Source organism: Bactrocera dorsalis, chromosome 5 (assembly GCF_023373825.1).
Source record: "Bactrocera dorsalis isolate Fly_Bdor chromosome 5, ASM2337382v1, whole genome shotgun sequence".
Lineage (NCBI taxonomy): Eukaryota > Metazoa > Arthropoda > Insecta > Diptera > Tephritidae > Bactrocera > Bactrocera dorsalis.
In genome coordinates, this window is record NC_064307.1 from 42,210,392 (window position 1) to 42,237,559 (window position 27,168).

Genomic DNA, 27,168 nt, shown 5'->3' on the forward strand with positions numbered 1-27,168 from the left:
ACATTGCCATGGACAGACACAGCACAACAATAATAGCGGCGGCAATAACCAGAAAAGGCTGTAAAAAAACAAAAAACAAAACCAACCAAACAAATATGGCAACAAAAGCGCGTACAGGAGTGTGAATCAGTTGCAATCGTCGCAACTGCCGCCAGGGACGAAGCATCAGCACTGGTAATCGTAACAGACATCCGCGCAGCGCTAATGCCCTTGAAACGAGAGGCTGCACTGTGGTTTAGTAGTAGCGAAAAAGTGCTCAGAAAGTTATACGACATGCTATCGAAAGTTTGCTAAACTCTTGATTGGTTTCTTCTTCTTTATTGGCGTAGACATTGTTTACGCGATTATAGTCGAGTTATCAAGAGCGCATTGTTTCTTCTTTTCGCTACGTGGCACCAATTGGAGATTCCAAGTGTAGCTAAGTCCTTCTTTGCCTGGTCTTTCCAACCGAGTGGACGTTGTCTTTTCGCACAGCTCATCATTCCATCGAATGCGATATTCGCCGTTGCCAATGCGCAAAAGATCATAAATCTTCCGCAGAACCTTTCTCTCGAAAACTCGTAACGTCGACTCATCAGATGTTGTCATCGTCCATGCCTCTGCACTATATAGTAGGACGGGAATAATGAGTAACTTATAGAGTTTGGTCTTTGTTTGTTGAGAGAGGACTTTACTTCTTAATTGCTTACTCAGTAGCACCGGTTGGCAAGAGTTATTCTGCATTGGATTTCGAGGCTGACGTTTTTATCGGTGTTTAAATTTTGCCGAGATCAACGACCCTTTTGTTTACATTTTTCGACGTTATTGGCCCTGTTGTTTACATTTAGCCATGTTCACAACTTTTGTTAACGTTTATCCAGCCGACAACGAACTGGTTGATGAGCTCGCACGCTCCGCAGCCTCCACAAATATGGTAGGGCCCGAACCATTCACCGGGGTGGGCCCCCATACCGTGAAGGAGCAGCTCCGCAAGGTAGAAAGAGTGGGCAAAGAAAGGCATTGGCAACGAGTGCGGGGTATACGTCACGCCAAGTTGCTGATTGGGGTGTACAACCAGAACAGGTTTAAATCAATAATTAACCTCCCAAGGGATAAACTCAGGCTTCTGGTCGCATTCTACACCGGCCACTGCAAGTTGAAAAGGCACTTATTTAACATGGGACTAGCCTCTTGCGCTAACTGCCGGTTTTGCGACAGGGAGCCTGAAACTCCGGAGCACCTGCTAATCGATTGCATCGCAGTCAGCAGACGCAGGTCGAAAGCCCTTGGATCCATGTTTCCGGATAGGGATCACATCGTATCACTAGCTCTCAGCAGGATACTAGACTTTGTCAATATGCTGGAGCTAAGTGAGTCCCTGTGAGTTAGGAGAGGGCACAATAGACCTAAGGTCGCGTTGCAATCCTCAATTATTTATCTATCTTACGTTTATCCAAGGCAACAGCCTTTGGTTACATTTGGGGTCAATGACAATATTGTTAACATTTTATGAGATCAGTCACCTCTTTGTTTGCAGAGGTTATTGACTGTGTTGCTTACATTTAGCTAAGTCCGAAACCATATTAAGTAAGTATTTAGGTATTATTTACATTTATTAAAAAGTCAGAAATCTTTTTTTACATTTTATTGGGTCAACGATCTATTTGTTTACATTGTGAGGCTAATGAACTTTGTGTTTACATTACAAGGTCAATTCTTACCGTTTATGTGGAAAATTACCCTTTTGTTTACAATTAGCCCTACATTTATATTTAGTCAAGTCAACAGCCTTTGCTTACATTTTAGGGGTTCTGTGAAGTCTATGGCCATCTTTTTACATTTTGCCGAGATTTTCTTAAGATTTTGAAGAGAACCCTACAATAGAGATATTCGAAAAGGGACATATAGTCCAGCTAACTTCATTTTTACTTGTACGGTTGAGAAAGCCTCAGAAAAGGTATCAATGATTTATCTACATATGTATGTATGTATATGCGTGTGGACTGATGCTCGACACAAAAAAGTTTTTGCGGCAAAAGCCATGTGTAAAACGGTAGATCGGAAGTACACAAAATTCTTACACGCACTTGATGGAAGGGATTATAGGAACATGATGGAATACTAACTTGTCACTGTCTGGTGGCGGCACACGCCCGCAGGATGCGGCTGACAGATCGAGAAGAATGCAGGAAATGTCTAGAGCAAGGCACCATGGAAACAATGGAGTATCTTTTGTTCACTTGTCCCGCATTGACAAGATTACGCTGTAAGCATCTGGGGTCCACATGGTATGATACATTGGAAGAGGTATCGATAGTGAGGACACAGAGTCTGTTGAAATGCGCGTCAAAAGCAGGCATCCCAAAGGATGACTACTCCTCATGGATCTAGTAACTGAACGCCTCCATCTGGTATCGCAAAGAACCAAAGCTGGTTTATGCGTGGCTTATTGGCCTACCAGATTATAATAACCTAACCTAATAAACTGATTTGCTCTTTTATCACAGAATCTTCTAGAGTGTCGGAATCTATTTCGCTATTCCTTTCGTAGTATCAGTTCTACACTTGTATGCTTGCGCTTGAAGTAAACATGAAACAGAGTATACCTGAATGCCACCAAGAAAAGCTCTCACAATATGTTGATACGATAAAGGTAATATCGTATTTTCGGTGTTTGCATGTTTCCTGACATACAAACGAAAGATTATACCAGCTTTAACCCACCTCCGAATGGAATCGAAATACCCTCGAAGGTAAGAAATTGTTAGATATTGGCGAAGGCTGGAAAACAACCCGCATTCAAGTGGATTCTATTACCCCTTTTACCACTTTCACTGCATTTTCTTTTCAAATCCGTGCAATTAAACCATATTTATTCGATTACTTCGTGAGTGCATCAAAACGAAACACTGTCGCAAACAGCTTTTTATTTCTTAGGCGTGGTAATACTACCATACAACTGCTTATAGGCAGTGCACACATGCATAAGGTATAATTGTGTGTAAGCATGAATCGCAGGATTTCCGTGCAAGTTCAAAAAAGTGGAAAAACTAACACCGAAATGAAAGTTATGCACTCCGTTGAAGGGTGTAAATGGGCAAGCTGCGCAGGGTGAGAGTGAAAGTGCCACAAGCGGATATCGAAGGAGTGACATTTTTGGACAGACAGGCGGACAGCAGCGGCGACGGCGGCACATATGTCACCAACAACTCAAACAATGCCAAAGATATTGTTGATGCCAGCAACAGTGTGTCTGAGAATGTAAACGTCAACATCAGCTGCAGCAGCAGCAGCAGCAGCGACCATCAGTGATGGCCAGCCGACGCACAGCGATGCTGCCAGCAGCCGCACAATGGCCTGGGCAAAAGCCACCCCCAAACCAAATGAAATCGTAAATATGCACAAATACAATGCAGGCAAAAATACGAACATATGAGCAATGAGCAGACACACACACACAAACGCGCGCAAGCAGATTCACCGTTCAATGGCTGAATGTTGGTGAATCCCTTCGTTGCATAAATGTGTCTGTGGCAGCATCGTAATGTGCAACTGGCGTACTTTTATGACAATACAGTTAGACATACATACATATATATGTGTGTGTGTGTGTGTATATATGTTGGCAAATAGAGCATGCATGATTGTAGTTGAATTTTGTTTTTGTTCTTGCTATTGTTTTTGTTTGTTTTATTGAAATATTTATATTAACACACATCAAGCGCAAAGCCAGAAAGACTGTTGTGTTGTTGTTATGGTTATTGTTTTTGTTGTTGTTACTGCAGTTGTTGTTGCTTTTGCCTTTTTTGTTGGTATTTCTTCTTCTTCTTCGGTTGTTATTGATATTGCTTGTTGTTGTTGTTATTATTGTTGTTGCTGGTTTTGTTGTAGTAGGTTTTGTGCAAATTTTGCTATTGATTACATATTTGCTGGTTGTGTTGTTGCTATTGTGGTTGTGGTTTTTGTTGTTGTTGTGCTGGTAGTTGTTTTTGTTGTTGCTATTAGTGTTGTTGCAAAATTTTGCTGTGGATTTCATTATTGTTATCAGGTTGGTGTGTTTTTGTTGTTGTTGCCTTTTCTTCTTTTGCTATTGCCATTGCCTTTGCTTTTGTTGCTATTTTTGCTATGTAGCTATACTCTGTTTGCCGTAATCATTATTGTTGTTGTTGTTGTTGTTTTGACTGTTGAAAGGCGTTATCAGAAATTGATATGGACACTGACGTCGCGCAATGCTGCTGGGGAGCATCATTTCGTTGATGTCACCGAGGGTGCGGGCGTGGTTGAGCCGGCTGATGGCATGCGCTCATGTTATGCAACAACTCATACACACGCACACACATGCATATGTGACTCTATTGTATGCATCTGCGCTATTAAATTACCAATTGAATCAAGCAAATAACCAACCGAGAAGCCAAAGGACGAAATTTTTATCTGCTTCCTCTTCTTCTCCTATACTTTGTTTTTTTTGCTATAAAAAGAAATGCAGCACAATTAAAAGTGGAAGAAGCTAAAAGGCAAATGAGAAAGGCGAAATTTGATAGCCGAAGATGTGCATTTGAATGCCGTTTCTTTTATGCGCCCCTACTCCATCAAGGGCATCAACGGCTTTTTGTCGCCAATGCCGCACCGTGAGGTCGGAACACACACACACACCGTACATACGTGATACAGCATTACGCATAAAGGTTAAGCATATGCGAAGGCGCAGCGGTCGAGTTGAGATAATGCAAACATTTGCACCTTTAACCAGCGCTCATTAATACATACATTCACACACACACAAATGATAGTGCGCATGTGTCAGTGCATTCCGTTACTGTGTAAACGCACACGCCTCAAAACGGCACCCGCATCCGAGTGTGCGAGTATGTGCGGCGATTGCATTGCAGCCGGTCGCTGGAAGCGTCAAATGTGCAGTGCGCATGCGTATCGAAAAATGCCAACCCGTAAGGCTATGCGTCTGCTACAAAAAAGGTTCGAAATAAGCAACCTTTATCCCGAACTGTGCGGGCATCATCGATATGTGTCTGTATGTAAGCAAATAGCGAATAGTTTTCATATGTTTGTGTGTGTGTGCGCAACAGTGCAGCAGTCAAAGTTCCCTTTGTGCTCCTTGCAGGCAAAGCAGTTTTGTGCGCAAATCGGCGCATACGCTTGAGTAAACGCTCAAGTGGCCGCCTGAAGTGCCAATTTTGGTGTCGCAATTTGCACAGTTGAAGCTAAAAAACTAGAAATTCGGCAACAAATGCTACCCTATATGGCGAAAACTGGTTCCGCACAAAATTATTGCATGCTTGTTGAAGAAAATATATGAGCGCCAGTTTTAGCAAGTCGCAGCTTCAACAGCATGTAAAATTCCTCAGCAGATCCTCCGTCTATGTAATAGCATAGTCTAATAATTTTTTCTAATGCATGTTTGTGGAAAATTCGGAGGTTTTATTGACTTGTAAAGGGTGTGGAGCCGCGTGGCACAAATTTTTTTCCGAAATTATAGAGGGTATACATATGTAGATACGAACACTGCAGTGCCGACAATTAGCAGCTTTTTTCAATGTCTGGTTAGTAGCCAATTGTCAGTTAAATTCTGGTTAACTTAACCAAGAGTACTTCTTTCAGTAAATACTCTTTTTAAACGGAACTTAACTGATACATGGCTGCTAAATAGTCATAGTGAAAACGGCCCTTATCAATCTATGTACAAGGTCTTCCATTCCATTCATTAATGATCACAGAAGACTAGCTTCAAAAAGTTAATAAAGTTTCATATTCGTTAATCATTGAAATTGCTTACAGAAGTGTTTTCGGGAATCTACTTGATCTCAAACATAAATATTTCAGCGGCATAAAAGCACTCAATTAAGGTCGGACTTCCTCTCCTGTTAATGACGATATCATTGAAAAGCTTAAAGAAACAGTGTTTCGAAATCTTCGTGTTGCAATCAGGGAGATTGCACAGCATCTCAACATCTCTTATGATCGAATAAACCAATTTCGTATATTGTTTCAGTATGAAGCATGTCAATGCTAAATTCGTACCAAAAGACTAGGTGACGTGGTTTTATGAACTTCATGTTGAAACTGTTCAGGCAACTGTCGAATGGCGCTCAAAAAATGAGCCGAGACTCAAAAAACTAAAATACGCTTAAAAAAAAAAACTAATATATGATGCAATGAAGGTAAAAACATATTCCATGAGTGAAAAAATATTCCGAATCATTGAAAAAGTCGAAGGGTGTTAAGTCTGACCTCTAAGAAACCAATAAGAATAAGCCACTGATTTCTCTTTACCGCTGAATAGATGTTATCGAATTAATTGTTCGTTTTATTGGTATAAGATTAAAATGACTAAAAGGGTGCTACGTTATCTTTCATTTTACTTAAATATAAATTAGACAATTAAATATATGTAATATATTCTAATGAGTAAAATTATGTTTACTGAAATTATTTTAAATGTCGTATTAAGATTCTATTTGATCAAAGTGTAGCTATTTATATTTATTGCCCATGAAAAATAGTTTTTGTATAACCGTATGTACCGCATATAAAATTTAGGAGCACTGAGGTCAAGCGATAGCTAACTAACTATAGATTAGATTGTCTCACGAATATCCCACTAGGGTAGCTAGAGACACTTGTGCATTGTGATGCCCAGAACTCAAAAAAAAAACCGTCGCTTATCGGTAAACATTTTTGAGTCAGCCACAATTTTATTGAGGGGCCTAATAATAATTCTAGTCAGTTCGATTATTACGTAGAAGGTATGACAAAGAGGTGCTTGAACCTTAGTCTAGGAAAAGCAGGACGGTGGAGGAGAAAGTTGTGTCCTTCAAACCTCCAAAAATTTTGTCTCACCGCGTCACCGTCCTCTTAAGAGATCGTCTCAGTGTGATATTTTCGAAAAATCGCTACAGCCTTTCTTATAGAATGGGAACAGTGTGGGGAATGAAGCGATTCCAATCTTTAAACGCGTTTTTCTTAGAATGGTGGTTTTCACAACGGTTTGCACTTTCAAAAGAGGAGTTTTGACGACATCTAGTACTAATTTGGAGAGATCATTTCTAACGTCATTCGCTATCTAGCTATGGAAGCTTTTATTTTTGTTTTGAAATCTTTTTATTTTTTTTCTACGAAAAACTGCCAAAAAAGAGTCAATTTCGAACAAATTTTTTTATTTAATTTCAACATTAAAAAAAATCGCGAAAATTAGTGATTTTTCGGAGGATCACAGTGAGACAGTCCCTTAAGTTAAACTCTCGGCCAAAAAGATTTCGCTACCTCACATGTGTAGGTTACTGACCAATGCTTGCTAAACTCGCGTGAGTTTTACTCGTATATATCTAGCGCCCTAACGATAGAGGATAGGCGAACAGCGAATCGTTCTCATCCTGATGGGATCTCTTTTAGGTATGTGAGCGGAGACGATATTATAAGGAGTATGTATAGAAGGTATAAGTTATCTGGTATGCAGTCGCAGTGAGAGGGGATAGTAATTAAGGTGATGGCCGTTATTATTGTTGACGGATATCTGTAACCTAATTTAACTATACTCTAATTTGTTTCCTAGCTTGAGCATATACATATGTACATTGTACGCTATATTTTATGTATCTAAGGATATACAAATATCAGTCCGATATTAGTGTGTATCTGCTTAGCGTCCAGTTTTATTGAGCATGGAACCATCATTGGCCAATATGCCCGAAAGCACAACATGAAGCGAGTGGTGGTTTGCTCCAAGGGTTGAATCGAAGCGGGATTGTCCGCATAAACTATAGACTTTACATATCCTCACAGAAAAAAGTTTAACGGTGTGACATCACACGATCTTGATTGCCAATTGTCCGGCCCAAAACGTAAAATTATCCTCTCAAGTGTTCTCTCAATAAATTCATTGATTGATGAGATTTGTGCGAAGTGGAGTCATCGTGTTGAAACCAAATGTCGCAGATAACACGAGCTTCAATTTCAGGCATCAAATAGTCAGGTCGCCATTGACGGCTACGCTTTCACTGGCATCACTTTTGAAGAAATATGGACCGATGATTCCACTGGCCCACATACCACACCATTCTGTGTTTTTTTCTGGCTGAAATGGCAGCTCATGAATCTCTTCAGGTTTCTTTTTGTCTCAAATGCGGCAAATTTTCTTGTTTACATATCCATTGAGCCAGAAATAGGCCACATTGCTGAGCAAAATTTGGCTCGAAGCGAAGATGTCTCTTCGGTCTCTCTCAGCTACGGCTGCAATATTTTTTTCACTGCGTGCTGGAGGTGGTCTAATCGGTCAAAAATAACATAACAGACGAAGACTTTTTTAACATGTACTTTTGCTTGGATATTCTTACTGTAGTAGTACGGTAGCGGTGATTTCCACAAAAAGTTCCGTTTCTTAAACCCAAAAGGGTGTGCGCAAAATTTCAGATCGATAGCTCAAAAATGAAGGGCTTAGTTCGCGTGTATACGGACGGATATGGATAAATCAGTTCAGCTCGTCCCGCTGATAATTTTTATATACAATTTACGGGGTCTCTGATGGTTCCTTTCGCGTGTTACAAATTTCGTGGCATACTTAATATATCACGTTCAGGGTATACATTTTTTAATCCCTGTAAATATTTTACAAATATTTTACATATAACAGAAGCATTAAATTAAAAATCAGTAAGACCATATTTTAAATCTTGTAACTGTACTACACCACATTATTAACCTCCTTCTTCGTCTGCGTTCAAAGTCATTCCGTAAAACGCATGAAAGCGATTCCCTCTAATTTTGCATACGAGCTTATTAAAGCGCACAGTTAGACAGTTGAATGCTTATGCGCCTCCGTACTTATGCCGAGATGCATGTATATTTAAGTGCTTTTATGTAAATGCATGCATAATACCTATAATTTGTGCAACAAAGTGTCAAACCAACTTTGAATCGAGAAGAAAAGCTTTTTGTTCCGTTTTTGTATTGAAATAAAGCAAAGAACCCACTCGAAGCCCAAAAACGACACACAACAAAAACGAAACCGAATCAACGCCATAAGATGCGTGTAACCCGCTGCTTAAGGGGTTAATTTGCCTAGGCACCACTTCCGCAGCAAACCTTCTTAGCTAAATATTTAACGTACTCGCATTTGCTTACACGCTTTCTTGCTTACCTGCGCGTCTGTTGCGCGACGTTGCGTCGCCGAGTTCCTGCACTGCAAGCCGCCGATAAGTGGCCGCATAATTTTCCTTTCGACAATCTTTATCAATCTTTTCATGCTGCTTGCTTAGCTATTGTTACATTTAAGTGCCAATTGAAAGTTCATTAAAGACTCAATTTCAAGTGTTGCAAGTAGGCGCTGCACAAAAGGTGCGCCACAATGCTCTGACGCAACAACTCAAGATGCTTTTCTTACTATTTACTTGTAATTTCTTTGTGTATGTCTGTGTACAGCGCATGCAGCACCGTAATTAGGGCGGGTAATGTTAAATTATCGCCTGCGGCGAGTGATCGCACACTCTGCTGTGCTCGCTTGTGGGTTCTTAAGTGTTAGGCGTGTTTTGTTCACACATTATACGCCACATTATCCGTGCTTAGTTTGCGTTTTTCGGTTCCCTTTTTTGCGCTCTTGGTGTTTCCCTGCTGTTTTCAGTTCTTTTGTCGATTCTTTTGGATGGAATTATGTTGTGTACCTTTGTTAAGATGACTGGAAAGATTTCGTTCGATTTTGTTTCTTATCCGAGCAGTGAGAAAGAATGAAAGCGCTGATTATGTTTTGAGTAATGATACTGTTACTTGACGCTGGACATACCTAACCGGAAGGCTGGACGATTTTTGTACTTTTTATACAGTAAATTACCTTGATTATGAATTTATATCCCTTAATTACAACTCAGTGATCTCACAGGCTAATCCAGTTTGAAATTAAATATACATTACTTTCTCACACTTTAATATAAGGTCTTGTAAAAATAAGTCAATTATATTTACAATTAGTTAAATGGTTTATTTATTTTAAAAGCAGTTTTTAAGTTGCCGGACCACTGCAGTATATTCTAAGCTGAGGTCTTTGGTATTACGAAAGTCGCGGGGCTGTCCTCTAACGCATCTGCGGGCAATTCCTGAAAGTGTTGCCAGAAGCAAGCAACTTCACTTTTACTGGGTGCCAGGTCACAAAGGTATCGAGAGCAATGAACTAGTGGACGAGATTGCTAAGAATGACGTACGAATAACAAACGTGATCTACATTGGAAAACCCATGCATTGTCTATACGACAATCTGAAGAGAAGCATTGTAAAGAATATCAATTCTCGATGGAACCATCTACCTGGGTGCAAATGTGCAGATGTCATGAATAAAACGGTAGATCGGAGGTACACAAATTTCCCAGAAGACACTATAGGAAAATGATCGGAATACTAACTGGTGGTGACACACGAGCGCAGAATGCGACTGATGAAATAAAATTTCATAATGCTATTCTCATAAAAGTCAATCAGTTTTTAAAAGCTCTATTTGTACTTTAGCTGAATTTGTTAACAGAAAAATCATTCACCCTAGACACAACCAATAGATGCATAAGAACCACCCAACTAAGCCCAAGGAGCTTCTGGCAAGGCGCGATGAGTTGTCGTATTTTGTTTTGCATCAGCAGCGATTCGCAGATTCGATAAAATTACCGGAACAAAATCAACGAACCCATAATTCATCTTCTATTGGAGACTTAAGGATTTTCTTTTTTACTAAGCGTATTATTAGTTGTTTTCGATATGCCTGCTTTAAGCAGTAGTAAATCGAACAAACTATAGCAGCTATTGAAACAGATTTTGAATTATAATTTTTGACAGAAATGTTTGATTTGTCCCCAAGAACGCCAGTTCCTTGCAATTCTGCTTCGATTTGTCGCCACCACATATTAGTTGATTTCCCTGGTCTGCGGCTTCCTTGATGATTCCAATCTAATACTGTTCTCGTGATATTGCCTCGGGGCTTACGCAACGTGTTCCATTTCAATTTACGGCAATTGATTTCATAGTGGCCAGGTGTTTTTTTTTTTGAATACCCGCAATATAGGAAAATAGTAAAATTTTTACACATATCCTCAATTCAAATACCAAATAAATGTATAATCGCAAAACTAGAGAAGTCGGAGACAAATATGTAGATTTCTTGACCGATATTTTCTACCCTTTAATTATCGTTAAAAATATGAAATGTAATATTCGAATATTCGTTGTTGAATATCTGGGGATATATTTTTTCTCCCTCTTCGAAATTTTTGTTTCCATGTTCGGGGAGGTAGTTATTACCCTCAAGTGCTTCTTCGAAACCGTAGCTAGCAAATTGAAAATATGACGATCCTTTTATGGTTTTCAATATCTATCATTTGATATTCAAAACTTTCGTAACGGTTTGGGTCAATTTATTGATCACGTGAAGTGGACCCTCAAAGAAAGTAACCTCGACGTGATTAATATTTCTGGTTGTACAAATATAGAATAATGTTTTGCCCCTACACATTTTCAGGTAAGATTGGACACAACCATTTCCATTGAAAAATTAAATTAAAACAAATAAATTATCATATGAAAATTCTACGTCACCGCGAAGGCTTCGAATCTTGTGTTCGCTCAGAATATGTTCCGCAAATCTTGGTTAAGCAATTATGATTCTTATCTTGTTTGTTACGAGCTACTTCGGCGACTACTGGATAACTCTGTTCGACACAAATTAGTAATTAACTTTAAACTAACTTTTGTCTATGTATATGCGGCAATCATGTTTCGATTCAGTCCTTGGAGCAAAACATCCCGCTTGTAATTCGTCAAAAAATGGACTTAACGGATGGATAATCTGAGACGTAGCCGCGGCCAAAATCTGAAAGAGGTAATCTTCAAAAAATAAATTCCAAAGAGTGTTCTTTCGAATAATAATAAACATTCCCCATTAAATTTGAAGTTTCTTTGCTTTTGCTTTTAAAAAGGTAGGGGATCTCGAAATGGATCAATTTTTATATTTACCAAGCGCTGTCTGCGAGATTGTTTTGGAGTTAAGAATTTGTAAATTCTTCCATCAATTATATATTACACAGGTTTTTTATAACGGCATGTGTTCTAATTTGAAATGAAATCACCGTATTGCATAAAGGTTTGGTGATTTATATATGTAGTTGTTTTATATTAGTCGAAACTGTGAAGAAGAAATACGAAGTTCTTAAGTAAATTATCCTCTGGGCACTGTTCATAGTTACATCTATTAAAATCGTTGTTTAGGACAGAGAAAATTATAAAATTCGATAGTCTTCATACCTTTTAAATATTTATTCGTCTAGATAATTCCGAAAGCTACGTAAAGGCATGCTACAAGTTGGACTAATTAATTTATTAGCATATGCTCAGGTATTTCCAGATTTTTCAATATATATTTTTTGTAGTTATCGAACGATTTAGGGTCTACCTGTGAACTACTGAAAAATAATTCTCTAAATGAATTATGCGATATTCTTACTAGAAATATTTTATGTAAGAAGAAGACTTTCTTAAATACTCGCCAAAAATTTCGTCAAAGGAGCAACACTTTTTCTCGTTTTCACCACGAGACAACACGAATGACATTTGTCCATACCGAGTCTACAATACAAATATCCTTTAACCAAAGCGAAGTTGGTAGCACTGTTCCGAAAATAACGGTTACTTCGGACAAATGTCTACAAAGCAAATTGCTGCTTACACCGAATAGCGTAACACAACGAGCGGCACGTTCTACATGACAATAGAGCGGTAGAAAGAGAGAGAGTGTGCGCGAGAGTAATGGAGATTGGCGAAGAGCGTGAGTGGTGAAAGTGGATGCCACGCGCCATTCGTGCGGTTAGCAGCCCCAACAAGCGCTGACAGTTGGACAATTGGCAGGGCTATGCAACGAGCGCAAACACCTGACATTAACCGTTGTGACGACGACGCAGCCAGACGTGCCGTGCCGAGTTGGAGCCGTGCGAAGTAGCAGCTGAACCAAGAAGCTGAAGTAGAACGAAAAGCGCTTTGGGGGTAAAAAAGAAACAGAAACAGAAAAAGAAAAAACGCAAGCGTAAAGCAGTAGCAGAAGTCGAGCCAAAAATACGAATGACGAAAAGATTTGTGTAGGTAAAATAACGGACTCAAAACGAAGTTGAAAATTAAAGGAAAAAGCAACAAAAACAACACGAGAAGCTCACGAGAAAACGAGCGAAGAACAAAGTGTGTGGCAAGAAAGCAATGTGAAAAAGAACAAAATTAGATTGTGGCTCGCTGGCAGCTGTATGACAAGTAAGGTAATAAATTTGGAGGCGTGGTCGCAATTGCAGAAATTGCCAAAATTCTGCTGCAAAACCGAAGTGTTTGATTAAATGAGTGAGCGTTTTTTGAAATCCTAATAAATTTGGACTTCTTGTGGCTATAATTTTGCAGTGAAATAACTGACAACAGCGCCAGATAATAACAATAAAAGAAGACACATACACACATGCATACAAACATATACATACATACAAACTCATGCAGCAATAGAAAAAGCAAAAACAAAGGGAGACATTGAAGTTCAGACTTGCGGGCAGCAAGCAGCGCATGCATAAATATTACACTTGGCAAACTCACCACAGCAATCCTCACCACCAAATACACCACAGCGATGCGCGCGTACGTACTCGTCGTCGTGAATGCGTCGCATATGCTCGCTACTCGTTCGAGGCGAGCGTGCGAGCTCGTCCGTCATACCCAAAGCATTGGATTCTGTCAGCAGACCGGAGCTGGAGCAGCCAACTTGGGCGTATGGCGCTAACGATATTGTTACAGTGGTGGCGGCGAAGCTTGAAACATTGGCTGCTGACGCTACAATTGTGCCTGCGCCACCGCTCTTCTTCTTCCATTTCTGCTCACACTTTTGCTCTGTGCGTTTCGCCGCCTCAGAATCCTTGCCTGTGTTCGCTGTCGTCATTCTCGTCACTTTCTTCGTCTTGTTCGCCGCCGTTACGCTGCTCGGCTGTGTAGACTTATTGATTGCGATAGTTTCAGCGTGTTGAGCAATGTAGCGTTGTGTGTTGTAGCCCCCCGCTACGTTTCTGCGCTGGCTCGGCTCTCGTTCGTGCGCATGCACAGGCATTGTTTTTGCAAAAGAAAATAACGGTATGTTGCCGTGAAGCTGCCACGGCTACTGTCAATGCTGTTCGAGGTGAAGTTCGCTGTGGGTGGTCGGGCGCGCTGCCTTTGACTAACGGCAGTGTAGTGTTGTAGTGTTAGCGTTGCAATCTCCATTACGTTTCTCGGTGTTGTGTGTGGTTTGTGGTGAATTATTGCTGTACATTTGTACGTTGCGCATTGTTTGTGTGTCGTGCCTCGTACGACGTTATCGTTGTGTCTTTTTCGCCCCACATTTAACTGTTTATGTCCGTTTTGCCGTCAACTCTCAGCGTAATCATCGTTGCACTGCCTCGTGCTGCTTTCGTTTTTACCGTTATTGTTGGTTTTTTGTTGTATATGTGTAAGTGTGTGTGGTGCGCCTTGACGCTCGCTGTGCGCTTCGGCATTCACCGTATTTTTGTACCGTTATTTTGCATTTGTTGGAACGCAAGGCTCGTGCGCTCGTGGAAAATTCACCAAAATTTTCATTTTCAGTTTTTCTCCGACTGTTTAGGGCGGTTCCGCAGGCAGCAGGCTGAAGAAAAGTGTGTGCAGTGCAGTGTGCAAAAAAGAAAAAATCCAAAAAAATAATGTGTAAGCAATGAAAAAATGGAAAAAAATTTTGCAAAATTTACAAAAAGTGCAAAGTGTGCGAAAAGTGTGTGAATTCCGTGCAAAATGTGTTTGCTCCAGCACTGCGTGCAATAATATTTACAAAGTTAACCAACATTGAACGGCAGTGCCGTGGCAAAGCACATCGGCTGGCTGGCGTGGAAGTTGGTGCGTGCGAAAAGCCAATAAAACGGATTCAAGGTGCCTGCACTGACACTGTTTTGCTGCGGCTGGAAAATTTGTCGAAGTAAATCTCGAAAGCAGCTATAATTTGTGGCAAAACTGGAGACTGTAGCACGGCTCCGTGGTTTTGTGGCAGTGCAGCGGTGGTTTGGAAATATTTCGTTTAAAAACAGTAGCGACGTGCAAGGATTTGCAAGTGCCCTTATACATACAAGCCCAAAAATTATAAATGACATTTACTGTTAGACTGCGTACCCAGCACCCAGCCAGGCAGCCAACCAGTCAGCCATTTAGTCCTCCCGTTCTACACAATTAGTCAATCTTTTAGTCAGTGTGTCAATAAAGCAATCGTGCAGTGTCCGGACACGCGTCACAATGACAGCCAGCAAGTGTGTAGCGCGAGCGTGTGTCTGTATGAATGCGTATGTGTGTGTGTGCGAGTTTAGTGTGTCTGCCAGCCCACCGACCCGTTCTGCCCGTTTGTTAGCCAACCTGGCAGACAAATTGTCGTGAGCGTGTTATTGGCAGTCAGGTGGCCTTTGGCTGGCGCTTGCTGGCGAGCAGCGGAATTGTGTCCTTCGCTAAATCTCGCCATTACTAAAAAAAAAATGGGGGAAAAAATCAAAACTCACACACACAAACACACGCGTCTAACTTAAAATAGTATGTCTACTCGCTACTTCTGGCCAAGCGTCTGCCAGCTTGCCATTCCATTTCGCTTGCCGTCTTACATTGTATGTAATGTGAATTCAATGAGTTGTAAACTTCGTCTCGTGCAATTTGAGATTACCGTCAACCCTCCCCCCCTGTTGCCCACCACGTTTGCTGCCTCGTCTGCTCTCCAACATGCTTTTGACGTTTGGCCTCTGCGCTGCCACTACTGCTGCGCTGCTGCTACTATTGCCGTTGCTGCGCTACATTTAACAGTTACTCGTTCGCTCCTTCGCCATCGCCGCGTCCTTCTTCGCGCTGGTGCGCTCCGCAGCAATTTGGCGTGTACAACTTAGCTTTTCATGGCTTTCAATGCGAAATTGCCCATTCACCACACGTCACGGCGCGCCTTCGTCCGCTTGTCCGCCCCTCGCATAGCCTTCGTCCGCCCCACAGTCAGCGTCGAGCATAGAAAATCGCATTTGTCTACCACAGCCGAGTTGATTACTTTTATGTTTTTTTTCGTCTTCTTTTCTTCGGATATGTTGAGCTGTTTTGTGTTTAAAAGTGCACGTTTAATGTGTTTTTGTTGTTATGCGCATGTGTGTGTGTGTGTCTTTGACATTTAAAAATGTCCTGGCTAAGGTAAAATATTCGCTGGTTTTTTTGATCTTCTTTAAATGGTCGCTACCTCCTCATCTTGCTGTGGCATCAACAGGAAAACATGAAATAAAGGAATCCTTTCACTATAAACAACAACAAAACAAACAAGCTTTACATACTACATATCTATTTGCAGTTATTTACCAATAATTTCTTGTCTAGTTGGATAACGGTGCAGAGAGTAGTGATTGAGGAATTCTGACAAATGAAGATATTGTAGTTGTTTTTGTAGAGAAAATGGAAATCCTGATGATTATTTCGAATTAGTTGACTGAAATTTGGTAAATTAACTAATTAACTCGTTATAAATTAACTACATTTAAATTAACTTAACCGAAAAATGGTAATTTTATCTAAAGTCGTGTCAATTTACTTCATACAACAGTCAGAAAATTCATATTATTACTTTTACCATATGTAAATCTTCAAGCTTTACAAGAGATCTTTATTACCAAGTTACTTATATGTAGGTCTTCAAGCTTTTCAAGAGACCTTTATTTATATTTTTCGAAACCATAGTCATACCTGTAGGTATATCAGTGACAAGCGTAACATGGCTACGAGTTTAGCAATTCGACTCTAGCGCATTCCATTGCATACTTTTAGGGTGCAAATTTCATTCGCATATCATGTGTAATTCTCAACTGAGCTATGTTTGTCTTCAAAATCAATATTTTGTGCAATAATTCAATAACTGGTTAATGTAGCGTCTCCAATCCTAAGAAATATGCTTAAGTATAATAATTATTGTAATTATTTTGCAATTATAATTATTTCTAAAATAAAATTTAGCCAGAAGCTTGCATGCTAACTTTTTTTTCGAATAGACCACTCGTCTTCCATCAAATATCCTTCATTCATATATTGTCAAACTCATTTTTAGCTAAATTGGCATCCAACAGAATTGAATTCAGGAAAAAGTTTTAGATTCTGCCAAAACCAACCCAAAAAAATTTGGTCCGGAAATTCAAGTAAACCATTTTTGTGGCTTAAATTATAAAAATATAAATTTTGCTTTATGTAAATGCGGGAAAATATTTATAGCGACTATTGCCAAACTCTGAAGCATTCGAAATCCAGAGAGTTTGAATTTGCTCAAACTATAACTAGAGTTGCCCGAGTGGTCAGAGTGATTCTCGGGGGATTAGATTCTGTACATTTTAGTAACGTAAACTTCCATTAATCTAGATTTAACACTAACACACCCAATCTATTTTCTATGAATATTATTGACCAGGTCATCTAACACACGGTGCTTTTCGAGTCTGCTTTTTGTTTGACCTACCTTTAGCTGACGTCTATAATAAAACCTATGCTGCCCAATGATCCAAGGAAAGAATTGTTGTTTGATATTACAGTTTCCAAGTCAGATCATTGGCTGGAACCCTAATGGAATCTGAGTGAAAGCTTCTTCACAGTTCAAATGTTTGGGCTATGTCTCATTTGATCCGTGTTGTCTAGCGTAATCAGTTTAATGTCTAGATCATATGTCCTTATGTCATCTGCAGTATTATGGTATTATTATTTTTTTTATAGTAGGAGGACGCATCGAAAGCCGGAGTGCGGGACTTTAATCCGCTAAACCTATATACTCTATACACTCTTTACACGTCGGACAATATGGACTAAGTTCATGTCGATATTTGTATAGGTAGCTTCTAATGCACCCACGGCTACTGAGTACTTGGGTTAGGTGTAATTCCAGGTCCCCATGTTATTTATCTATCCACGAATGTATGTCCGAAATCAGTCTGTATGTCCATCATCTTTTGCATAAAGTTTGTCTCCGTTGCTGCCACATTGCGATGCTTTTGATTCTATCCTCTCTCTTTGCTGCGATAGACGTCTCTGACAAATTATATATTCGCGCGAATTCGTCATCTATAGTATAAGATGCAAACGCCTGCAGTAAAAAAAAGTTGTAGAAGGTGGGTTACTAGATTAATGAGGTATACAATGCAACTTGTGATTGAAATTAATTCTAAAATCTATTAAGTACGGAAAATGTATCTACACGTGCCTAGATTACACTACAGAGCCCACAACGTTCGTCATCTAAGGATTTTATAGAAATTTTTACAGGATTTGTACCTCTCTGCAGCTAATCTTCACTTGGTTTTATCGTAAGATCAGTGATTGAACTATCATTATATGATAGTCTCACACAATTATAGGACAAAATGCTTAAAAAATATGGTTCCACAGGGATGTCATTAAAACTTCTGCTCTACTTCGTTTGTGTTTTACAAAACATTTTCTCGAGCTCAAAACATTTCACTCAAAATCTAACTAAATTACATTTGGGCTTTTTTCTTACAGTGTAGCATAATTTTAGATGCCGACGCATTGAAAAAATTAGAAAACACTATAGTGATCACTAAAACAATAAGAAATTAGATAAAAATTTGAAAAAATAAAATAAAGATAAGACAAATAAATAATACAAAGAACAAATTAAAACTATTTAGCAATTCCGGTCATAAATAAAACAGTGTTAAAACATATACAAAACAATAAAAAACAACCCTGCGTATCCGAACGAATAACCATTGTTAAAAATTCTAAAACTAAACCACAACGAAATGACGAATAAAAAATTTAAATAATAGAAAAAAAATTAAGCAAAATTTAAAACAAAAACAACATTAGCAAAAAGTCAGTGAATGCACTTTTAACCGTTATCAATGCTTAAACATTGTAAAAATCCAAAAATCTCAAAAAATTGTAATACCGAACGTTTCAAGTGATCGTAGCCGAAACCCCGAGATTTATTCAGATTTATTCGTGAATACCGTTACATTTTTATAATACACGTAAATGTCCACGCGTTTGCATTTGGTGCCTTCCTAATGTTATCAATGTGTTTGTGCGTGTTGGTTTGAAACTAAAAATATTATATCTGTTCAATAACAAAAGGAAGTAATGAATAAACCATAATTGTTGTGTGAGGAAAGTGAACGAAAATTGTTAAATAACATAATCGAAGCAGTGTCAAATTTATGACAAATTACAAGCGAAAATTTCAACTAGTCAAACAACGGCGTAGTATTGATGAAGATGTGGTGAAGAGTGGGCGGCTGGACTTTCAAAACGGTGAGTTGCAATATTTTAAAACTTTTGAGAAAGAGTATAGTGTTTTTCATTTTTACATAATCGGCGATTTTCTGGCATATTGGGTAGTCGAAAAAGTCTTTTCGTATTTCTAATCAAACTTCAACTTATTTTTTTTTTATATTTAGTATAATAAACTTTAATGAACCAGATATGTATCATTTTGGTCGACCATCATTTATTTTTACTCCATCAGTGTAAAACTTTTCTGGTTTCTCGGCGAAAAACTGCGAAAACTCATTTTCACAGGCTTCTCTTGAAGCCAACTTTACTCTATTAAGGGAGCGCTGCATTGACCAAAATAAATGGTAGTCCGTTGGTGCAAAGTCAGGGCTATATGGTGGATGCATAAAAACTTCCCAGCCAAGCCTCCCAGTTTTTGCCAAGTCATCAAAGATGTCTGTGATCTAGCGTTGTCCTGATAGAAGACGAAACCCTTTCTGTTGATCAGTACTGGCCGGTTTTTTCGATTGCTTGCTTCAAACTCATCAGTTGTTGACAATAAAATGTAGAACAGACCAGGCTGGAGCTGTTCATAGTGGATAAGTCCTTTCCAATCCCACCAAACACTCAACCTAACCTTTCGAGGCGTCAATCCTGGCTTTGCGACCAATTGTGCAGCTTTACCACACTTGCACCATGATCTTTTTCGCACATTATTGTCGCATTTGATGCAGTTTTCGTCTCCTTTTATCACTCGATTCAGAAATGGTTCGATTATATTTCGTTTCAGCAAAGCATGGCAGATGTTAATTAGGTCCTTTAAATTTTTCACAAACAATTCACGTGGTACCCAAACATCAAGCTTCTTTTTGTAGCTAGCCTTTTTTAAATGTATGTGATAAAAATCTGGTCAATAATTTTTCAACGATAGGACGCATTGGCATTCCTCCCTTTTTTATACAAAAATTTCAAAATATGACGAATTTTTTCATTATTTTCATTCAATATTGAACAGCTGTAACTTTTTTTCAACTTCCTCTAATTTAATTCTTTACATTTAAATGAAAATCTCACCTTTCCAACACTATATGGTATGACACAATGTGATGGGTAGCACTGGTGATATGTATACGACTGCAACGACGTCTATTGACAAATACGAAAAGACTTTTTCGACTATCAAATTTTTAGAACATCGACGTTTTACGTTTAATTGATGAACTTATACCGCATCATAGCTAATGTTTAAGACCATGCTTCATTGTTGATAAAAATATTAATTGTAAAACGAAGAGATTAAGATCTGGTAGCTCAGTCGGTAGAAAATTTTTTATAAAAAAATAAATACATATATGATTGAATGAATGAATTAGAAAAATATACAAAATATTGATGAATCACCGTACATTAAAAAGTTATCTGTACAAATATAAGTACAAAATAAAAACTTTCCACTTCCTGCCGGAATTCAGTTACTTAAAACCGAAAGCGATCACATACATATAAAATTACTATTTTCACCCTCAACTTTTAAAGAAGACTTCAGAAAAATTTTCGACGTCAACAAATCTAACATAGCAAAGGTGATGATGAGAAATATTTCTATTTACTTTTTTCCGCTTGGCATCACCCTCGCCCTTCAAGTGGTATTTCCCAAAACACGTTTGTTTGTTTATCATCACTCAGGTTTGAGTCGTTGGATTTCCTTATTTATTTTATGTTTTTATTTTTATTTTTTTTGTTGCTACGTTAGAGTTGATGTGATGAATGGTAGATCAAGGGAAACTTATTTGCCATACGACAAAAATAGATCCATCGTTTACTGCTGCTAAGCAACAAAATTATTGCCAAGTAACATAACCTAAAAGCGGCAAATGGAAATTTGTGGCATTGCGGGCTGTTGTAGAGCTCTAAATTTATATATATACAATACAGATAAAAAGATATTTTTAGTTGTAATGGCTTAAGCTACCTAAAAATAACTCAAAAAAACAATAGCTAAAAGACTCGACTGACTTCCACATGGCAGTTTCGTTTTTTTTTATTTTTCTGAAGAGTTCGAAGAAGTCGTATAATTTCAATTCTCCTTGGCAAATTCTACGGAAATTTAAATGTATATAAATTGTATACTATTTCTGGTATCCGAAGAGTTAAAAGAGAATAAATATAATTCTAAAGAAATAAAATGCCAAGCCGTCAAATCCGAAATTCAATATCAGTCAGGTTATTGGCGTAGCTTTTATACAATTACATATCTGAAGAGTTGAAGGTCTTTTATAATAATTTTACAGAATACACGATAGAATTCCAATGATCGCTTGCTTTGCTCATATCTTTATTTCGATATTTCTTTTCTATGAATTCTCAGGGCCATGGAAGTTCTTGAAGTAAGCCAGAGCAAACTAAAGCAGATAAACTAACCAAAGATCGCTTACATGAGAACAGTACCTAAAAGGAATATGACTCGTATTTCAATTCGATAAATTTTTTTCTTTGAAAATAAAGGCATATTACTACTTCAATATTGATTTCTTCCTCATTTATGATTCTTCTAAAAAAAGCAAATATAGGGAAAAAATTTTGTCTTTACTTAACTCTACTTTGCTGAAATTCAAGCAATGTTTGTTTTTGGATTTGTGTCAAATTTTGTTCGTGTATTCTGTAAGGATTGCCCTTGCATCACGTCGCGTCAGCTTGAAAGCTGTCCAAGATTATTATGCAAATTCACGTTCTAAAAAATCACCAATTCTTGTTCATCGCAAAATCACCTTCTCAGCCGTGGGCCATTTCTGGTTTAATGGTTTTGGAAACGCAAAATTGTCGATATTGAAGTGTTTCAAATTCTCTTGTGATTCGGAAAATGCAAGTGCTTTCACAAAAATTTACCGTTTGGTGCGGGTTATCGGGTCCTATTTCTTTCGGAATGAGACAGAAAATGCCGTTACCATTAATAGACACGATGTTGATCGAATTTTTTCCCCGAAATTTGATGAAATCGGTACGAAGTAGTGCGCGGCCTCATGCTTACCCGAATTTAAATTGCTCGAATTTATAAGCATCTAGCTATATCCATTTTGCCATAGTTCTCCCACATGGAACTCTCTTCTTCAGTACTCATCGCTCAAGAGGAGGGCTCCAAAGATCTTGCGCAGAACAGAAAAAAGTTGTTCTACGTGTGATATCCATTGTTTATCCTAGTTTCAAAATGGAGACAATTATTCACTCTTTGTGTGGCTTCTTGATACATTGTCTTGCTCTCGTTCACAACAAGACCAACTTTTTTAGCTTCTTTTTTTAGGCTCAAAAAAGGTTGCGCTAACGATTCTGTTGTTTATCTTGTCAATGTCATCTCTGTACCTTATTAACATTGCTCTTTTAAAGTAGACAGCTTCACTGCGGTTCTAAGTACCGACGCGTTTCAGAGTAGAAACATTCTTTTGCGGAATACGTACACGATATATGTATCTGTTGTTCTAGGCGAATTCTTAGCGTACTGTTATTTCAAAGTTGTCTAATTAAATTCTACACAAGAGCCATTGTGGATACCTCGTTAAAATTGTAATCTTCTTCTTCTCTATTGGCAAAGACACTGCTTACGCGGTTATATCGATTATCTTTCCGACTTGCGTCGAATACTCTCAGAGATGGAGTGTTTTCATTCATTCGAACGATATGACCTAGCCAAGTGGCCGATGTCTCTTAATTCGCTGAACTATGTCAATGCCGTCGTATATCTCGTACAGCTCAACGTTCTTCGACTTCTGTTGAAATTGCTCAAAAGATCTCAAATCTTTGTCTCGAAAACTCGGTACGCCGACTCATCAGATGATGTCTTTGTTCATGCCTTTGCAACATGTAGCAGGATAGGGATGACAAGTGACTTGTAGAATTTCGTCTTTGATCGTCGAGAGAAGACTTTTCTTCTTAATTGCCTACTCAGTTCGAAGTAGTACTTGTTGGCAATGGTTATTTTGCGTTGGATTTCGTGTCTGACGTTATTGTTGGGTGTTAATGCTGGTTCAAAGATAGACGAAATTATCTACGACTTCGGAGTTATGATTGTCAACAGTGACGTGGAAGGCAAGTCGAGAGTGCGTCGAGTGTCTGTTTGATGACAGGAGAAATTTCACCTTGCCCTCGTTCACTACCAGACCCCTTTGCTTCCAGACCTGATCTTTTCTGGCTACTCAGAGAATATTTGATCTTAAACCGGAAGTCGTAATTTTCTTGAGTTATATGTGTGTAAAAACTCGTTTCTGGATAGAGAACTTTCCTCACTTCTACGTATACACATAGCAACATTCTTCATATACACAGTTACTCTTGTTATTTTGAGCATCAGCGACTTCTAAAAGCCACTAATATGCAAACAAAATCGGGCAGAGATAGTTATTTAGGTATATATTTATCTAAAATGCTATAAATACAATTGATGGTTCTTCTCGGTGGTGCAATTCAGCGCGCTACAACGCCATTCAGCTGGATATTCAGCACAGTTTCTTCATTTCAAATAAAAGCACAAGCACAGCTCGTTTGATTTACTGCGTTGACTTTTGCGCGCGATGTGTGCAAATATATTGCGCCTAACGAACTGTGCCATTTACACTCGGCTTTGCTATTATTGTTGTACACACACACACACCTATCTTCTTTCTATTTGTATTTGTTGTGGTGGCTGAATGGTGGCCTTTTGCAGGCAATATTCAATATTTGTAATATTTTGTTGCTCGCACACATACTCTTTTTTGGCATGTCTTTATTTATACACACGAACACACACACACAAACACCTCGACTATTTGCATTTGTATTAGTGGTGAGACACCAAATCCCGCCACCCACGTTGGCCGCGTTAGATCAGCGCGCGTATGAGCTGCTTGTTAGGGTGTGTGTGTTAGTGTGGCTGCGGTGAAGGTGTTGAGGTGTGAGGTGTTTGGATTCTATACGCAAAACCAATAATGACATGACTTTTAGGTTTGATTGGTACATAAATGCTCGTGCACACTGTGCAAATACGCATATGTGTTGGTAAATACTCGCTGGCACTCACACACACATACACGCGCAAATAATATTCGTTATTTATGGCCACCGTAGCTGTTTGTTTGTTTGTGTGCGTGTGTATTTTGTGGCTTCAAAAGCATTCTCTATAAATGTATGCTCTATTAATCGCGCTTACAGCGCTAAAAGGATAATGTCAACAATTGGATTGAGTCGAGTTGCGCAAAAACAAGTCAAAAAGCAAATACATGCGTACATGGGATACATAGCATAGCACAGCATTGCATACATAGCATAGGCAGTGATAATCCAATCGCTTTAAAATATGTGCCACTTACTGGGATTTTGGAGCAAACGTTTACACATATATACTACATATGTACATATATACAAGTACATGCATTTATATACAAATTTATAGTCAAACCGGTAGGCCTGGTTACATGCTAGTTTAGACACATGAGTGTAGTGAGAATCGTTTGGACTTAGTGCTGAGCTATTTGTTAGAGATTAAAAAAAATATAAATACGAGTATTATGCCAAAAAAAACAAGAAAAAGCGTTAACTAAGATTGTACTTAAGGGGTGGGCCTGCTTTAGAAGCTTTAAAAAATTTAATTCTTCTTTGCTTAAATCACTTTAAAAATTATCTAAGAATATTACCCCAAAGTTATAGATGAGAATTCGAAATATTGTCGAAGCTAGAAGGGAAATAGTGACCGAGCGTCTAGCAAATACATATATGAGCGCTTGAAAAGAAAGCGAAAACTTTGACGCGCGATTTCTCGGTTTTTCATTTTTACGATTTTTCTTAATTGGCGGGCAGGATAGAAAAAAAAAACTAAACGTCGTATGAAATTGGGGCAAAGTTTATTATCTTTGGCATTAAATTATCTTCTATTTAAACTAAAATCAACTAAAAAAGTCAAGTTTTATTTTTAACATGAAGTCAATTTGTTTTTGGCCAAAAACCACTTTTTTCAATTTATAAAAAAATTTTAAAATTAAAAATTTATTGCAAAATGAAATTTGTTTAGTTTAACTAGAAGATAAATTATTAAAAAATATGAATCTCTTTGAATTTTTTGTTTCCGACAGAAATTGCGACGTGCATCCTGCCCGCTGTCCGACAAATGCACAAGCGAGATGCATCGGGCAATTGCTTTCTAAAGGCAGAATATCAAAGATTTCGTATCCAAAAAATTTATAAATGATGTTTAAACATATGCAGGGTCCGGCACTCGAACCAATTAAAGCAACCATAATTTGGGTTTGGAAAATTATTTTCATTAATTTTAAAGTACAAAATGTGTGAAAATAATCATAAGTTCAGGATCAATTCACTTTTGCTCGATATGACCACCTTTTGTCTTAATAATGGCCTTGAGGTGGTCAAAAAAACGAATCGCAAGCTGACCGAATGTGACTTGCCGGTATTTTGGCTCACTTACGGTCGTAATGAAGTTCGGAACGTTGTTTTTCAGTCATTCTTGGTTCACTTGCGCTTTGTGAGACGGTGCTGAGTCTTGTTGAAACGTCCATGGCTTGCGACCGAAACGTTTGTTTGCCCACGACTTCAAAGCAGCCTCTAGAATACTTTCCCGAAAATATGTCGCATTTACTTTGATGCCAGGCTCGATGAAAACAATTGGAGAGCGCCCATCTGCGGCGACAGCGGCCCAAACCATTATTTGTGGCGGGTGCTGCCTACTGGTGGCCAACCGATGACTTAGATTCTCGTATGAACGGTTGGTCAAGTAAACCCTATCGTTTTGAGAGTTTACGAATTGCTCAATTGAAAAAATTTTTTCGTCAGAAAACACAATGCTCGGAATTTGACCGCTTTCGTCCAAGTGACGAAACTGCTTCGCTCTCTCAAGTCTTACTTGTTGCTGCTTCGGTCTGAGATCATGGGCATTTTGGTACTTGTAAGACTTGGCCTTAAGGTCATTTTTCAATATGCGTCGGATGCTGCGGTCGGATATTTTCAGTTCTTTAGCCATTTGATTGGTATTTCGCTCAAGTCGCTTCATCACTTTCCGAACCATCTTACGTGACGTTGCAGTCTTTTGATGACCACCTCCATGGCGTTTTGCGATGCTACCAGTATCATTGTGACGAGTGATGGTGCGATAAACAAAAACTTTATTCACAATAAGGTGTTTGAGCTTACAAACAATTGCTGGCTGTGATTTTCCAGCTAAATATAAAGTATTACGTTTGAATTCCATCGCTGATCACTTTTTTTTTGCGTTCACTTTTGGCAAAACGCTTTTGTACACTTGTGAACAATATTCCGAACTGTCATTTAGCAAATTTATAAACAGCTGATTCCAGTGCGACAGCTGCGCGTACGGTCTGAAGTTGGTTACACTTGGAGTGCGGGACTCTTTAACTATAAACCCTAGAAATTTCGCTTTAATCAACTATTTCTTTCCATCCCAAAAAACTGCTAATAAAATCGATTTTTTTAAGCCTCTAAAGCAGACTCCGTTAAATAGTTTGTATGGCAGTAGTCCGATATCGAAGATTCCAACAAATGAGCAGCTTCCTGGAGATAATAATCTTTCAGACTTCCTGACTATTGCAAAGTTCTTAAAGCCGAGGTTGCTTGCACTAAGGTAGCAGTAGATTTCCTGCTCCAGGGTGTAGCCTATTTCAGAGAAGTGACTATCGTCTCTGATAGCAGGGCGGCGATACTAGATTTGAGCTCACTGACCGTGGTTTCACGTCTGGATAAGGAATGCATAACCTCGTAACAAATGGCAACGCGTCACTTTGCGATAAGATTAGTATGGATGCCAATCTACAGCGAAATCGCAGGTAACTGTAAAGCTGATGAGTTAGCAAGGAAAGGTACCCTAGTTGCCTTTGTCAGTAGAAAGAAAACGAG

The 27,168-nt window shown here is 38.7% G+C and overlaps 1 protein-coding gene across 1 annotated transcript in view; it reads left to right on the forward strand.

Moving 5' to 3' along the window:
* Window positions 1–14,431: 14,431 nt before the first annotated feature.
* The window catches only part of LOC105229058 (glucose transporter type 1), a 343,334-nt gene continuing 330,597 nt past the window's right edge, over window positions 14,432–27,168 (forward strand). Inside the window, exons 1-2 of the mRNA XM_049458393.1 lie at window positions 14,432–14,706; window positions 18,541–19,314. The gene's annotated coding sequence lies outside the window, so the exon portion shown is untranslated. The remainder of the gene's footprint in view (window positions 14,707–18,540; window positions 19,315–27,168) is intronic.